The 17,589-nt window shown below is 42.0% G+C and overlaps 1 protein-coding gene across 4 annotated transcripts in view; it reads right to left on the bottom strand.

The window, feature by feature from the left end:
• Positions 1 to 17,589, bottom strand: part of IGF1R (insulin like growth factor 1 receptor) — a 1,553,571-nt gene that overhangs the window by 800,094 nt on the left and 735,888 nt on the right. The gene's annotated exons all lie outside the window — the stretch shown is intronic.

The following is a 17,589-nucleotide window of genomic DNA, read 5'->3' as shown; positions in this document are numbered from 1 at the left end:
TTGCACCTACAAATTCTACGACTGCTGAACAGAAGAATCACATTTTCGGCGGTTAGTTAAAATAGCAATGTTATATTTTACAGATTGTATTTTATTAGTTAATAACAAAAGTGCCAGTTATATTCCTGTAAAAGACACTCTAATGCTCTGCTTCTTCCACTCCTTCATTTTTTGTTGAAATATGATTTACGTTAATAGCAAGTACAAGTACAAGAAGGTGGATCTACAGAGAATTCAGTAGCTATTTTGCTCAGTGTACTTTTCCTTGAACAACAAGTTGGTTTATTTAAGTTCAACTAATCATCGACTGCTTTCACATTTACGAGAGAGGTGACTGCTCTCCTAACTTGATCAGTGTAAGGGTGCGTACAGAACACTTCCGAATACTTTAATGTAATAATCCTCCAATATAATCCAGGTATTCTAGATAATGTTAACTACAAAGGCTCTCACACTACACTTTTTCCACTAAAAGCATTAAAAATTGAATGAGAAAGACTGCTTAAAAGGTAATCAACTGGAACGCACATTGACAAAGCCAGACAGATGCGGCTTAGTTATGAAGCCTACAAACAGGGGCAAATAGCAGTGAAAGACAGGGCAACATCTGTGCGCACACACACAACATCAAATATATCAAGTTTGAATAGCTTTATTTCGATATATTTATCATATCATAAAAGCATTGCAATACAAAAGCAGTTAAAAATATAATACAATTTAACAATCCATCCCTCTATTCAATTTATGCCATTTATCAATTCTACAGTTTTTTATAACCATCAATGAAATAACATAGGAAGGAAATCATTCACCATGAAATTATTAAAACAAGCTAAATCAATGCAGATCTTTTTACTGGAGAAACAGTTTCCTCACGGATCTTAACCGCCAAACCCAACCCAGGAATTTTGCCAGGCAACAGGCAAACAAAGGGCGAGCATCAGATCTCAAGATAGGTAGGGCCTCCAAGTGCGATCGAGTGCCAATGCTCAAGCATAGTGGTTTCAGCCATCTGCACCGAGGTGCTACATAGGCTGGGCACTCAAACATTAGATGGGCAATGGACTCATCCCTTTTTTCGCAAAAAGGGCAATACGGTGTGGTTTGCAGCGGTGGCTTCCAGCTTGCTGTCCATTGACCTAAAGGTAGAACTCCCACCCTAAATTTGAAGTACAATGACCTGTCCATCGGGTTGGGGATCATGTCCAAATAAGGTTCTCTAAGGGGGAGGTCCTTGATTAACAGAAACTCAACAGCAGATCTGCATAATTTAGAATTACTCATTCTCTCATTAGCCACCCATGACCAGTACAATTTCTTTAACATCTGTTTGGGTGGAGCTGTTATGTTAGCCCAAGCGTCTCCAAGGCCCAGTTCACAGAGAAGCCGCTTTACTTCCATGAGCCATCCCACCTTGTGCCAGCCAGGGGATGAGAGAAGTTCACTCAGGGCTTCTGCGTAACTCGACAATTCTGGTACGTTCCATATTCGAGCCCACAATAAGAGGGGACGTAACCTTGCTTGCTCGCATATTGGGCGTGTACCTGCATCTAATAAAAGAGGGAGTGTTGGAGTGCTGTGTGGTAGCCTCATAAGATCTTTGTGAAATTTGTTTTCAAGATGGGTCAATGTATCAACTCTCTGGGTGCCCCACAATTCCGACCCATACAGCGCCGCACTCTCAACCCTTGCCCTATAGATGTCTAATATCACCCCAATGGGTTTAAGGGACGAGGCACGATGTTCTTTTAGCAAAGCCCCTGTAACCCTCTTATGAGTCAGAAAGACTTTTTGGTGGTGAGCCTTCCAACTCATAGAGTCACAGAGTCGGATGCCTAAATAATCAAATTCCCTTACCCTTTCAATTGGGACTGAGTCTAGGGTTGGGGGAATGACTGACTTCCTAGGGGGGTTTAAGACCAGGAATTTGGTTTTGCTTATATTGATGATTAGGCCCCTAGAATCACAAAAGTCCTTGAACCTGGAAAGCAACGTTTGAAGTCCTATCGGGGTTTTTGAAATCAGGAGGGTGTCATCTGCAAATAGGAGGGTAGGTATTTTTCTGCCCGCCAGGGAAGGTGCATCTGCTGGGTGTTTAAGAAGATGCTCCACCACTCCGTTGACAAAGTGAAAACAGAGTGGGGGCTAGCACACAACCCTGGCGGACACCCCTATCTACAGGAATGCGAGATGTTTTTTGGCCCTGGGCACCCCACCTGATTTGAGCAAAGTTGCTTTCATGGAACTTAATAAGCAAACCCAATAAATATGGAGGGATACCTAAACCCTCTAAGACATTCCACAATTGGTCACGTGGGACCAGGTCAAAGGCAGTCCGTAAGTCTATAAAAGCGAGATACAGACTGCCTTTGCCCAGTACGACCACTTTCCAATAGATCATTAAAAAGCGAAATGTCTGTTCGATGGTGCCAGTTCCTGATCTAAAGCCGGCCTGGAAGTCAGACAAAACCTGATTTTCTTCAGCCCAGTGCCAAATCCTACCTAGGACTACTTTGCCTGCTACCTTTTGGGTGGAATCGAGCAAACTAATTGGACGGTAATTAGCAGGGTCGTCCCGACAGCCTTTCTTAAAAATCGGGACGACCTCCGCACCCCTCCAAGAGTCCGGAAGGTGACCTCCCATCACGGCCTCGTTCAGAAGTAAGGCAATAAGCCCGCTCCAGACCTCTATATTAACCCGCAACAAATCACCTGGGAGGCCATCTGGGCCTGCAGCCTTGTTAGGAACAAGGCACCTAATTGCCCCTTCGACTTCCTTGGCAACAAAGGGGTAGTCATTGCTTATATTAGCAACCAGCGCTCTATGCAAAGGACCCCTGTTTGTTTCTAGTGCGCCTGATGGCATGGAGTAGAGCTTAGAGAAATGGGCAAACCACGCCTCCCCTGTAATGTTGTAAGTCAATTGTGAGTCGACGGGCCTATCCCTACCTCTCAGCAAATCCCAAAACCCCTTCGTATCCTTTTTGGAGCTCGCATCCATTAAATCTCTCCAAAAGTTGGTTTTGTGCGCTTCCCTTGCCACGGATAGAACTTTTTTGTAACTTTTCCTAGCGAGTCTAATTCGAGCTGGATCCTTCACTTTCACAGCTAGGACAAGTTCACCTTTGGCCGCACGACATGCAGAGGAGTACCATTTATCTCTACCCTTGGTTGCGGTTCTACTAGCGGCCCTTGCCCTACTCTGTGGGACTATGAACAATTCACTTAGGGCTGAGACAGTTTCTGTGAGGGCCGAGAGGACATCACGATTGATGGATACGGATGTGTCAAAGCGGAGCTTTGCAGCTGTCATTATGGTCTTAGCTTGAGCCATCTTTCCCTCGTCCGCAGCAACTTTAGCCCATTTCAATCGCCTGCCGCAGTTCGACGGAACAATTTCATGGGATGACTTCCATATAAGTGGAGACATGGTTGGATTCCCGTCTTGCCACAGGGGGGTAAAGGTTAGGGCCAAAGGGTTATGGTCACTGTCGGATGTCAATAAGACTTCCATATCATGGAGATACGACCATAGATTATGGTTCAGCAGTACATAGTCAATTCTAGAAGTGTGTCCCACCCTGTTGTAGGTGTGCGCTCCCCCAGAATCTGACTTAGATCGACCATTAGTAGCTCTAAGGTCGTATTCCAAACAAAGTGAGTTGATATCTATGGCACTCTGGGACCATTTTTTAATCGGATCTAGAGAGAGCAGGGGAATGCCTCTCCTAGCATCGTCTACCCAGGTGTCCAAGATGTCTTCACTGGCTAAAGGTTCAAAACAGCAGTTGGAGTCTCCTGCTAAGACAACAAAGGAATCGATATTACAGGCTCTAAGCTCCTCTTCTACTCCGGATGTGGATAACATTGAATTCCCCCCCCCTGGCCCCCCTTAAGTAGAGGTTAAACACTTCTAGCTTCCTACCCCCATGGCAGGTTATTGTGAGTCTCAGAAGATCAGGAGATTGCGTGTTAATATGCCTTATGTTTAAACCCAATGCAATACTGACCCAGATGAGGAGGCCACCCGACGGGCGACCTTTACTGCCCTGTGGTTTCGATAATGGCACAAAGTAAGTTGTATAGCCTACCCTGTGGCGGGGTTCCAAGCACCATGTTTCTTGCAAGAGACAAATCCCGAAAGGATCGACAAAGGAATTCCAATCTGGATTGTCAACATTACGTGCAAGCCCTGCCACATTCCAACTTAAGATCTTCAGCTGGGGGTTTCCTATGGTTCTCTGTCTGGTCAGGGAGGCAGGAGCAGGGGGATCAGTATTGGAGCCAAGGCCTACTCTTGGGCCATGATCAGACGCTGCCGCTACTTCAGCGGCTCTAGTTGGTGTTTGAGTAGCCTCTTTCTGGTTTTTGATATAAGCCCTGGGGACAGTAATTCGTTTGCCAGGAGGCGAGGACAGCTGGTGGGATAGCATAGAAGTCGTTGGTGGTGCAACTAAGTCATGCACAATTGCATGAGTTCTATTAGTATTAGAGGTGTACAACGCTCCCTGCACTAGCAAGGGATGTGCCATTGGTTGGGCAAGTGGAGCGAAGCTAGTCCCGTCAGGGTTAGTTAACAAGAAAGAGGAATCAGGTTCCTCATGAGGTAGAGAGATCTTTGGAGGCAGTGGGGGATCAAGAGACTTGAGCAGTCAATCTACTTCTTCGAGACAACTGTACCTGTTCGAGGTTGGTACCCCGAACTAGCGACTAGGTGGAATTTGCTCTTTAGTAGAATACCCCCTCCCGGACTGATGGTGTGCCATGGACCAATTGCCCCCATAAGTGTGTGCATTACGTGGTGGATAAAAGAAGGTTAGTGGCCTAGGTGCTATGGATGAACCCTCAGCCTCAATAGACCATGAGCAGATATGGTGGGCCGTGTTTGGGTCCTCAAACGTCACGACTATGCAATCGCCAGGTCTAGATTTCCGTGAGGGACCCACCCAGGGAACTCTTCGCACCATTTTAACTCCACTTGTCCGACCATTTGGAATCGGTCTATGCACGTTAAGCCAGTGCATGACTTTGTTCTTTAGAGACCAATGATTTTCGTATTGGCCGTTCACAACCTCAGGCATCAAATATATACATTAATCCCAACAGAGCAGCACATATACATGCACCCGTGCAATGCACAAAACCAAACAGTAACAAGCCAATACTGTGCACACAAAAAAAACGCAGGCACATAGAAAACATACATGAGGCAGAATCGTATATGCACAAACAGGTAGGTGTAAGCATACGTGTGGGGGGTAAATACAACAATAGATGGATGGACTGATGGCTGTGGGTGAATGAATGTATTAACTGATAGGTGGATCTAGCGATGAATAACAAGGAGTAGAACAGGACAGTATGCTGTTGAGGGCTCAACCAATCCAATGCCAGCTATTCGAGATCTAAGCCCAATCTGCAGGAAAGGGCCTATAATGGAAAAGGGAAAACTGAACATACCGGCATAGACGAGTAAACAAGCTTTAGCAAAGCTAATAGGTCTTTCTTACGTGAGAACTATTGGCTTTACCAATGACCTTTAGCATCTTGTACAGAGCGTGATTACGTCACAAAATGTTAGCCATGCTGAACAGTGGAGTATGGTAGCGTGGCAGAGAGACAGAGTTGAGAGGAGTGTGTCTCGTAGGCGAGACCTATAAAGGTTATGATGTTCTAAGAACAGTCCAATAAATGAGGGCAGACTGTTCTAATCTAAGAGCATAACACAGACCAGAAAGAAACCTTAGAATAATGAAGCACAAGCGAAATACGGGTAATACCTCTGCAACACTATCTTCCAAGGGAAGGCCAAAATTCCAATGTACCAATAAAATAGGCTTTGGAAAGTATCCAGATGAGTGACATTTTGCTACTTCTATGGCATCTATTGTATCGCCTATGTTCACATTTAGCTACATCTTGTTTTGCAACAGACATTACGGGGCTCATGTACACTTATGCGTAACACAAACTTGTGTCCGAACTGTCAAAGGATGTTTCTAATAGTAGTTTTGTCATGAGGCGTTTTAACAATGGAAACTTACTGCAAATCTTAATGTGGCAGGAGGAAGGCATTACTTCCAGTGTGAATAAACATGAATATTGCAGGATACAGAGAGGGAGCTCAATCTACATTTGCTTGCCAGAAGGCATCAGAAGACTATTTAGAAGAGGGTGGATTTAGCTTAGGCGCAGAGCAAGAAGTGGTTACTAAATGGCGGGTGGTCTTCGGTACGTCTGTGATCGAGAAGAAGAGAAGAAGTAGATAAAGTCTCCTCACCATCACGACAGAATGTTTTCCATAGCATGGTACTTAGTCAGGCCATATTTATCTTCAGGCATGCACCAATAATTCAGAGTCTAGATCTAGCAAGAGTAGGCTATTTTCAAAGCAGTAATTTGCAGCAAAACCGTAAAGAGGTTGTTCCTGCATGGTCAGCTATTGCTTAACAACAGTTGCTAGTTTCAAATAGTAAGTGTTAGTCGACCGCTGCCTAATAAAAAGGTATTCTTGTTTGAGAACCCCACTTTAGAAAAGAATGACTATAAAATACAATGATTTAAATTTAAACAGTGGTTACTGGACCCGCTTAGAAAATTCTTACTTATGAAGAAAACGTGTGCTGTAATGGCAATAACTATATACAGGTGGATAAAAACAGACTTGATGCATCAAGGAAACAACTTGCCAGATACAATGTGATTGAATGGGAGAACTAGAAGTGATGCTCTAAAGTGCTTCACAGAAAGCATTTAGAAGAAATTCAAGTATGAAGACACGAGAAAATCCAGATGACGAAAAATAAAATCAAAATGTAGTTTTGTACCGAATGTTTGAAGATTATAGTGGCATCTATGGACATATCACCATTTCGTTCATGAGGTAAAAGTCAACTGCATTTCGACCTAATAACAGGGCCATCACCAGGATCTGTGAAATTGAAAAAAGCCTTATTCCAAGTGTGTCAGAGGTCGTAAAACACGACAATTCTGCCAAGAGTGCCTAAAGCAACGAAGTCAGAGACGGGTCAGAGGTGAAAACCATCAGGAAGTACAGGAATGTCACCACGGGGCCAGACAGGCAGGGAATCCGTAAGCTCGTCCAGTTTCCGGTGGCCCTCTGGTAACTGAAGCCAAGTGCGAAAATCCTATTTGACAAGAATAGTCATCACCAGAGTAGCCTAGAGCAAGGAGTATTAGACAACCCAGAAATTCATAAAGAAATGATCATGGTGTATTAATATTCACAAATGATTAATGATAGCGGAAAGGAGAGGGGCCCTATACTCACCACTCTTGCCACTGTGCAAATACCCCTCTGAAATATTATAAACACATGAACATTGGTTTGGTGTCGTTTTGGTTAGCACAGGCCACTGGGCCATCAGAGTGCAATGGTAAGAAACTGAAAATACAAATTTCATGCAGAATGATATATATGCATTCTATTACATATGGCACTTCCATGTAGTGGTTGTGTTTTGAGAGCATGAAATAAACATCGTTGTAGAAACAAATGTTCTTCACTACAACCGCATTATAGAAGAATTGACATTCAGAAAAAATGAGCACACATTTTATGAACTGAGCCAAAGAGAAGCAGTCGAGAAACCATGCAGCACCCAAAGCACTATTGATAAAGTGAAAGCTACTCCGCACGCTATGCCGTCGCGTGATTTCACTCCTCCTCTGTTCTAGAGATCTCCAAACTTTGGGGCAGGCCACCTGAGGTGCTCGAATTGATCTCAGAAGGCAAACCAGGCTCTCGCCAAGAGGCACATTTACTATGCCCTCGAGGAACCAAGACAAACATGCTGAAAACAGCGCTGTGTTTTTAAAGAATGAAAACAGTGGCAGTGAGCCACTCTGTAACAGGCCATTGTATCCGTAATGTTTTTGTCGGTGATGTCCTATAGGCAGGGCCACTGGAATTAAGCAAAAATCGCCACGGCCACACAATTCTAGATTTACCTCGTTTGCCAAATACAATTTGCGAATTATGCGCAGATTATGGATTAACATTAACAACAAAAAACAATGTGTTTCTCTAGCTCAAAAGATTCACAAGTTTACTGAAAATGCAGCGAAACGTGTTGCCACGCAATAGACGGCCCTTTGCAAAGCTGGATTGGTCACCTTTCTGTTGCTAATTGCTGCTATATTTGCATATTAATGAGGTGCAACCAATGCCTAGAGAGTGTTACCAAGTGTAAACAAATAACGAAATAAGCATTAAACTGCATAGTTTGCATTTTCTTGTTGCATAATTTACTCAAGTCTGATGCATATTTAGGCCCTCTCCTACCACATAATTCCAGTGGCCCTGCGTATAGAAGACAAGTTTGTGGAGAGGAGGTAGAAGGGGCGGCAGATCCAAATTACATTCTAGGTCCATCATAGTGTGGATACTTTCACACTTTTTGGGAGAACAGTTTGCTATATAACAGCATATTGGCAATCATGTTTTTTATTGCATTTTTAAACAGGATAAGTAAACAGAACTGCTATGTCTGAATTGTTAAACAGGTTAAGAGCAGCCGATTTTACTGTGAAAAAATGTTTGTCATTCTGGAGGTCCCTATGAATACCTTTTTACAAGAGTGGGGGTGTGGCATTATAAGGTTTGAAGACCACTGCTTTAGAGAATGAAATAAAGATAGCAGAAGGTTAAAGCAATCTGGTAGTGGTTTTTGCCAAACCAACATTTTTTTGGGGCGCAAGTTAAAGGATTGGTATTATCTTGCAATAAGGATTTTCATTCATATAGTAAGCAATTATCATTATAATAATGTTATGCAGGGCTCCAAGTGGGATAAAATAAGTGTGGGTCTCTAAAAGGGGTGTGGACTATGTAATTAAAGGCATGGCTTAAGTACGTAACTACATTTCTGTGATTCCTTTAGTGTGCCACCTGACCACTAGTTTAGTGCCTCGCCGAGGTTTCCATTAATTCATCCTGATATATAACAGAACAAATGACATACATCTAAAAACAGTCCGGGCTATTGGCTTTAACTTTTTAAAGATAAATGAGTAACAACAATGGTTTTGTTGCAAATAATTAAAATTGAAAGGTTTCAATTCAGAAATTTTGAGACTGTGCTTTAAACATTACTGAGTCCCATTACAAGCATCTAGAGAAAACTCAGTTCATAGTATGCACTATGCAAAAGTAATATGCTACACACCATAAATACAAAAATGCAACCTCCTGGAAATAGCCAACACCCTTAGGGAATGCACGATTAAATAACACATGTGAAATATAAACTGGAGCTAAATCGCTGACAGATTCCCTTATAGTTTTTTGCATTCATTTTTCAGAAATCAATTATATTTTTACCAATAGAGTTAAAGACATGAATATAGGGACCTACGGACCCTTTTCAATGTCGGTTCTTAAGCGCTACCAGGTCTGAGACCTGGAGGGACAGGCCCACATAGAAAAACCCTGATGTTATGTTATAGACACTTGCATAGCAGTATTTTGACATTAGTGTGGCCTTGCAGCACTGTCAGATTTTGTGTACTTTCACTGGTACTGAGGGTTTAATCACAGACTGGCATCTGCTGCCTGAACGAGTGTGAGTATCAGTGATGTGAGTGTCATTAAAAAGCTTTCGTGCATTTGTTTGGTTGTATGGGCGCTTCAATGATTAGTGTGTGTAACCTGAGGTCTTTTCGGGAACAAACCATCTAGGAGGTTTGGTTATGCACAATGCCCAGCTTGTGTCTAAGGTAACAGAGAGAGCATGGCTTCTTCTTAGTATCCACAATATTCTTTTTAACGAGGCTGGCTGTGACTGTTGCTTTGTTGTGTCATGGAGCAGTATACTGTCTTATGTAGAGAACAAAAGTGCAGATTCTGCAAAGATCAGGGCATCTGTACATCACTAGCAAACATGTAAAAAATAGTCAGCATTAGGTAAAAATGTCAGTAAAAATATTTAAATACGTATAAGCCTTATCCCGTGATCTAAGTAACCTCAAGAAAGCAACGAAAGGTGCCGTGTTCGCGCACAAGCTGCTTTCTTTGGATGGGGCTTGGAGGGAGCAGGGACCCGGGAGCAGGGACCCGGGACCCTGACAGCATACCGTTAGCACATGGGCTGCTGAGAAAGAGGGCTCCATTTAGAGTCCTGCCGTAGAACCTGGTCCTCCCCGAGCAAACTCCCATCTGGCCCCTTGCCTTCAGAACTGAAACAGATCATACCTGCGAAACTAGAAAGAGTAGGGGGCAAGCGGCAGCAGCACCTGCTGGAACTGCCACAAAGCAAGGGGAGATCTAGCCCACATGATATACGAATGCCCCAAAGTTAAAGCTTTCTGGAACAAAGTATACAACCTAATAGACACAATCACGGGATGCCAGATACAACGAGGTCTAGCAGGGATAGCCACCAGCTTCCTAGAGACACAGCTTCAATCCAAAGAAGTACGCGACCTAGTCGACGTGCTATTGACGGCTGCAGTGAAAACCATCCTGGGAAACTGGAAGAACACCAGCAAAGCCACCTTCAAACGCTGGTTCAACTGGGTAACATTCCTTCGAGGGGCAGACAACATTACCGCCAAACACAAGGCGGCAAACCACACAGCCAAAGAGGACATGTGGGAGGCCCTAGATGCCTATTTGAAGCAGTGACCCTGGAAAACCCCCCCCTCCTTTCTCCTTTCTCTTTTCTCTCTCTCTGGCACCACTAGGCCAAAAGTACACATTGTAAGAGCAGCCAAGCAAGACAACTGTATGCTTTGTATATGTAACATTTATTTTCAATAAAAATATTTGGGAAAAAAAAAAGAACTGAAACAGATCACAACTAATCTGATGCCCGGCGTTACCAAAACAAAAACTGTATTACGTTTGTTGAACAAGTGAAATTAAGTTAGTACATAACATAAAGACTGGATGTATAAGTAAGCATGGTTTTTGATACCAGGAGCTGCTGACTGCATACTTCTCCAAAGTAACGACTGAAAAACGACAATAAATCTCTAGTGTATGCAGTAGGTAATGATTTCCCACAGGGCATACACTGTGTAACCTATGTGATTGAGAGAAAGGTAAACGGTATGAAAGGCACTATATCAAACGCCAAAATAAAACCTATTGGGGCAGACTCCATTGATGCACATTTCGACTTTTAACAGAGTACACAAGCTACCAGTCTGTTCCTCCTCTCTTCATATTTTTAACTTCCTCAAACTCAAACAAGGTGCTTGTGCTTCTGTGCTCAGTATCTCTATTTTGAAGACCACCCTCTCCCCCATGCCTGTTTATTTCCATCACCTTTAGTTCTTTCAAAGTGGCCAAACATGACAACCAGCACTTCACAGAACACAAAACAGAAACACTGCTAAGTGGAATGTCCAAAGTTCTTGGATAGCTAGGAAGTCTGTGCCACGTTTGAGTTTTTCAAGCAATTGCTTGCAATGTTTCTCGTCAATGTGCGAGCTCAATGGTACAGTGATGTTCCCAGCACAGCACACTAGGCGCTCCTAGACACAGGTTGCATCTAAAGTGTAGCCTCTTCCTGAGAATCTGTTAGTTACTGGCTCAACAAGGTTATGGGGCGAGGATCAGTTGGTGGCAGGCTCCTATTGGTTGAGGGGCACAGGTCTTTTCTACCTTTAGCACTGATAAATTCTGTTCAGTCACCTATAACCTGGTGTGTGGTGTTTTTTTGCAGGATTAGATTTACTGCGCTCATGTAGGTAAGGTCTTTTTTTCGAGTCTTCTCAGATTTAGTGAGTGCTGAAGCAGTACAAGCCTTTTTCCAAGAGTCCCATTTTCGAGAATTCTCAAAAAACCACCAGTACTCATTACTGAAATGAAGAGTTTTACGATATTTATAAGTGTGTATTTACACCCGAAAAGGTAATATTGACACAAATATATCATTAAAGGATTCAGGTAACAGCAATGATGCAAGGGAATTCACTCAGAAGATAAGTTTAAGTATCACGAGGAATATCCTTTTGTTTCTTCTCAAAACTAGGCAACACCAGAGTTTTAGTAATAAACACTGGCCATGTATTCAAACGTTGGAAGTAGTGGAGTAGATTAGCGAAAGCAGGAAGCTGTGCAAGGTGAATGGGGAGAAGACAGAAGCAATTTGGGGAGACCGGGGATGAGACAAACTCGATATCCAGAGCGTACAAAAGAGGCGACTAAAAAGTGGATACATAAACACAAAAACGTGGAAATTAAAACAAAGATCAGCTCGCCAACAAAGCAGTAATAGATAAAGACATATCAAAGGAATATCGGAGAGTAAGTATCATCCGAACAAATTCTAAATGGCCTCAAAGAGGACAGACAGTAATACGCTTTGTAGTAAACACAATCTCTGAATATTTTAAAGATGAAGAGTCAGATTTATTGAGAGTTTAAAAGAATGGTTGATAAAAATCCAAGACTACTAGCTGAAGCAGAACGTGATAATTAAGATGGATGAAATAAAATGGCCTGAGGCGAAACTTGTCCTTTAATGGCCAATAAAGTGCGGTGGCATATAAGACTATGTCACCAAGTCAGTAAGTCCATGTCGGGGCTCTCTACAACAATACTTTTCACTTGTGTGAAGAGAGAACATGGCCTTGGCACAAATAAGCAAGACTGGCTGTGACAGCAGCTTCAGTCAGGTAAGACCCCGTTATTTCCGCGTGTTTCCAAAGCCCACCAGAACTAACAGGCAGCGACGATGCAAACAGAAAATGAAAGGAAACTTAACCAGTGGAAGACGCTGCCTGGCAAGTGCACTCACAAGCAGCCGCCAGACTGATGCCACGCCAATCACTCCTGCGGCCAGGCCACGTTTTCCACAATGCTCCATTTCCTTGCAAAACATTAATATCTACCATAGCGTTTATGCAAATGATAGGGGCGGTGTAAGCAAAGAATGGAGAGGGTGGGCAGAATAAACTGATGAAATGTGCTTGCTTTAATGAGAACAGTGGATTGCTATCAGATCACTATTAAGGTCACAAAAAAAACGACAGAGCGTTTCTGTGGTTTAACTCTTACAGTGAATGGTAAGACAGAATGCAGTGTTTCCAAGCTTGGCTCTCCAACAGCATTTAAATGGTAGATGAATAATGCAGATTATTCATTACACCCTGAACAGGACATCTGGACACTCAGGTGCTCCAAAGCCAAGTGACCAACTGTCAGCAACATTTTCGAATGACAAAACGTATCCTATCCAAAGAGCGTAGCTTGGGACACCCATACACACCAAGGACTCCACACTGTTACATCCGCTAAAATTGAAAAGGACAATGTCTTAGTTAATAATGATACGTTCCTATGTAGGAACAAATTTGCATCTCTATTATCAAATTCTCCCATCAAGTACTCTCTGTCAACCCGACTTAGAAATACATGGTCAGGCAGGCTCTGAGACTTAAGCCTGAGGTTACTGATTGACAGGTCTCAGGTGGGGTGGCACGCAGCCCGCAGACAAACCACGTGAACAGGAAACTAAAATCAATCCCACAGATAGGCACAGCAACACCACAATGGTCCAGGAAAGTTGGCTCCAATAAAGCACACATGGTTAAAGGGATGTGTGCATTCCCAAGCACCACAAAAGTAAGGACACACAGCCAATCAAGACACACCACACACAGCACATGCAGTGATCAAGCACCCCTCATGCCACACTTCTTGACACGATATCCACTGGCCCCCATTATGTCCACGCAAGATTGAGGCCCACCTGCTTTTGTTATCATGGGTCTTATTTATGACTCCAAAGACGACACCCACATTCTTTTCCAAAAAAGAATCCACAGAAACATTTTATGATACCCAAAGAAATGTATAACACCTTGCTCAGATCGATTGTACTTTAGACATCTACTACTACCATACTCTAAGGCAATATGCCTTACCAACACTGCTATCTTGGCTACCGGGAGAAAAGACAACTCCCTAGAAAGAGATCTTGAATGTTAACCTTTGCCACTTCTCCACTAGCTACTTCCTGATCTGATTCTTGTTTAGTAAAAATTGGGCTTCAACATAAATACAATCTTCTAAAAACATTATCATAATTCACATCACAATGTTAAGTGCAACCCACTGCTAATGAGGTTGGTTCCAACTTCGTCCCAAGAACCTTATTGTGCATTAGAACAAAAAAGCAAGAGACTTGTGAACACAAGACAAGGCAATCAAACTTTGCCTGGCACTATCCTCCACAACCTCCTGACAATTCAGTACAATAACCAATTCTAATTGGATGTCACCCTTAATTAGTCGATCTACCCACTCTTAACTTCTCTATATAAATAAGGGGAACAGAAACTTTTCCTAGTCCGCAATCTTTGTTCAAGATAGCCAGACTCAGGTTATAACCCTGCTTCAAAAGACCACAGAGAGGTACCAAACTCTCGCATCTTTGCGCTTGCAATGGGCCACAGTTAACTCACTGCCAACAAGGTCAAATGATTCACATGTTCATCTGATCTCTTCCAATCAGCTCCCAGTATGACACTTAGTTCATCATCATTGCCAGACACTGATGTTCACTCCTCATTACTAAGTGATGACACCTACAGCTGCAACCCATGCTCAGGAGACGGAATTCTCAGGCACCACATAAATATCCAGTGTTAACAGCAGATACCAGTGGCAGCCCGCAACTAGGAACTGATACCACAGTGAAGGAAAATGCTAACAGATTCACCATCCAGTGCACAAGCGTGGCATATCCACCCCACCAATCTATCATCATTATCAGTACAGATTGTGTAAGCTATCACTCAGGTTCATGCTGTTCTCAATAACAATTGAAACCTCTCTCCTGAAACCTTAATATCTTCTTTGTAAATTAAAGTGACCAGGACACACAAGGTGTAGTCACTCCCTTTCATCACTGCATATATCAATTAGAAGTGGCATCCACCAACTAAAGCACATTGCAACCAACTTCGAATGTGCACAATGTTGTACATGAATGTAACTCGTCTTTCAGTTCGTCAAAAACAGCCTGGCATTAATATAACCATACAAACGTGACCTCTCATCATAACCAACTTCAGAGCATGCAACTTCTCAGGAATGATCTCTCCATTGTGATTACTTGCTTCTGTGCTCCTTTTAACTAGCAATCCTACCAAGGACAACCGTACTGTATTTATGGCTTCCCCTTACACCTGCTTCTACCTTTATTCATATCAAGGAGTAGACAAGCTACAGGTAAGAGGATTTAGACACCTCTGAGCGAGTCCACTGTATGGTATTAATTTTCAGGCTACAGCACATGAACCTCATAATAAAGAACCTCTTTAAAAGGACTTCCTTTCACATGGCCTCATTTCCATGTCACTGAATGCATAAATGCCCGCCACAATGGGTTTAATCCAACACCCACTCTTATGTGTACAAACATTTATACCTGAACATCCTGTACTTGCATAAGTATTAGAATTTCAGTGACATCAGGAGATAGTCCAAAGTCTATAATTCATATATTTTTTTGGGTCAGGATCACGGGTCAAGTAAATGGCTAAGAGCAAGCCAACATCAATGTTAAGCTTATTTCAATCGCACTTACAATAATATAATGTGAATTTTTTTTAATTTTGACTGTGCGCTGTGAATACGATATCTTGCAATACTAATTATGTCTACTTTATAATTGTAGTCTTTCTTTTGTCTTGTTTATCTCAAAACCCAATGGAATATTTATTCCCACACTACAGCAAGTTTTGTTTTACCCATATTGAGTAATACATGTCTGAATTTTCTCACACCATGAGAATATGTAAAAATAATTAATATAATTACTGAAAAATCATTTGTCTTTTTAGCTACGTAAAAAAAGGCCCATAGATATATTTAGGCCACTTGTTTTCAAAAATAATGTTAAGCTATAGAATTTACATAACTTACCCACGAGAACCGCTCTCAATTAGAAATAAAGAAAATGCATCTATACTAATCACACAAAAGTCTTCACCATTGTGCTATACAAACTTTTCTTTGGAGGAATGCTGTCAACCAAGATGGCCAACCTAAAGTACCTCCAGCTAACATATCCTTGACTTAAAGATAACCGCATGTGTTTGGGGAAGGGTTGGACCTCCAAGACAGGAAGACCCGGGAGTGGAGCCAAATTTGAGCTCACTCTGAATTCATGACTGTTCAGACATGAGGAGAATACTCACTGTAAATTTGGAACTTCGACTTGGAAAAATAGATTTGTATATATGAAGATTTTGGATGCCTTGAAATTTGTAAGACTTTTGTTGCATATTTTGGAGCCCTGATGAAGTTGACTGACAAAACTTGTATTGGCTTGAACATGATTGACTTAAATGGAACAACTGCATGGCTAAGGACAAGGCAACCAAATAAAGATTTGGAATAAATACTGTACTTTGGAAATGATGGGACTACTTATTTACAGTATATAGTTGTGTACTCGAGGGAATCAGTTGTTTATGGAACATTTGTGGAGCATTGGGTAGCCAATCCTTCTCCCCTTGAAGCACCATGGTACTGTACACGTTTTGAGCAGAATATCCTAAGTTGTGTGTGAGATTTACCCTTTGTGACACCTGTGGCCAGTCTTTTTAGCTAACAGCACACTACCTTCCTGGGTTTATAGTTTAGCTTTTTTGCCTTTCTGAGTGTAAAGGGCTGTTTGCTAGTGAGCTAGAACTGGCTTCGGGTTCAACACTTGAGCTGGGGCCATAAAGCAGATATCACCTTTGTGGTGTCCCAGCAAAGGCACGCTAGAGAAATTCAGCCAAGTTACTAAATGTACATTTGGGCTGGTATTTCTGCATGATTTATTGTATTCGAATACTACAAAAGGCACACAGTATACCGGAATAAAATGCAATTCTAGCAAATCTACACCTCATGTGTTCATTGAAAATTAGGTTATTAAAATATGGATTTTATGCAACAGCTTCTTGCTCTGGTGCCAAAGTATGAACCAGAAACTTTTATAATACACAATGTACCTATCATTCGGATGTACTGTCAATCTTATGCAAGTTGCGTGTATTGGAGCTAAATTAACTTCTGGTAGCAGATTTCTCTTTATTCCAAAATTGAACAATCACTGAATTAATATTCCTTGCCAATAGGGTTCTTCAAAAGGAGACAGATTAAAGGAATAGCAATACTGTATGCCATTGCAAAACTCCCAACATGAAACTAGCACCTCATTAGATGCCTTGTCGGATTGAGCAGTTAAACCAAATTGTCAAAGAACATGGAAATCCATAAAGCATACAGATTATCACACTTCTCTTCAAGAAACAAGCCTGTCATTTTCTGGCAGATAAAGTATCATTTCGGCGAAAAGTTTAGTTTTATAATACATTATATACGAGTCCTCAAAGCTCTGGCGTGCAGTGAGGAAGCAGTTGGGAGACCGTTTCACATACAGTAAAGAGAAGGTGTAGCAGTAGATATTATGTAATTACGGTTATATTCTAAATGATACTTTTCATATATATTCACCTTTTTCACTATTCAACCACTTTGAAATAAAGTTCTTAATAACTTTTTTAACTGTCCAATTGAGGGGTGTATATACAAAATCCCCATATTAATATATTTTT

Source organism: Lissotriton helveticus, chromosome 3_1, assembly GCF_964261635.1.
Source record: "Lissotriton helveticus chromosome 3_1, aLisHel1.1, whole genome shotgun sequence".
Lineage (NCBI taxonomy): Eukaryota > Metazoa > Chordata > Amphibia > Caudata > Salamandridae > Lissotriton > Lissotriton helveticus.
Note: the sequence above shows the minus strand (reverse complement) of the source record. Positions and strands in the feature narration are given on the sequence as shown.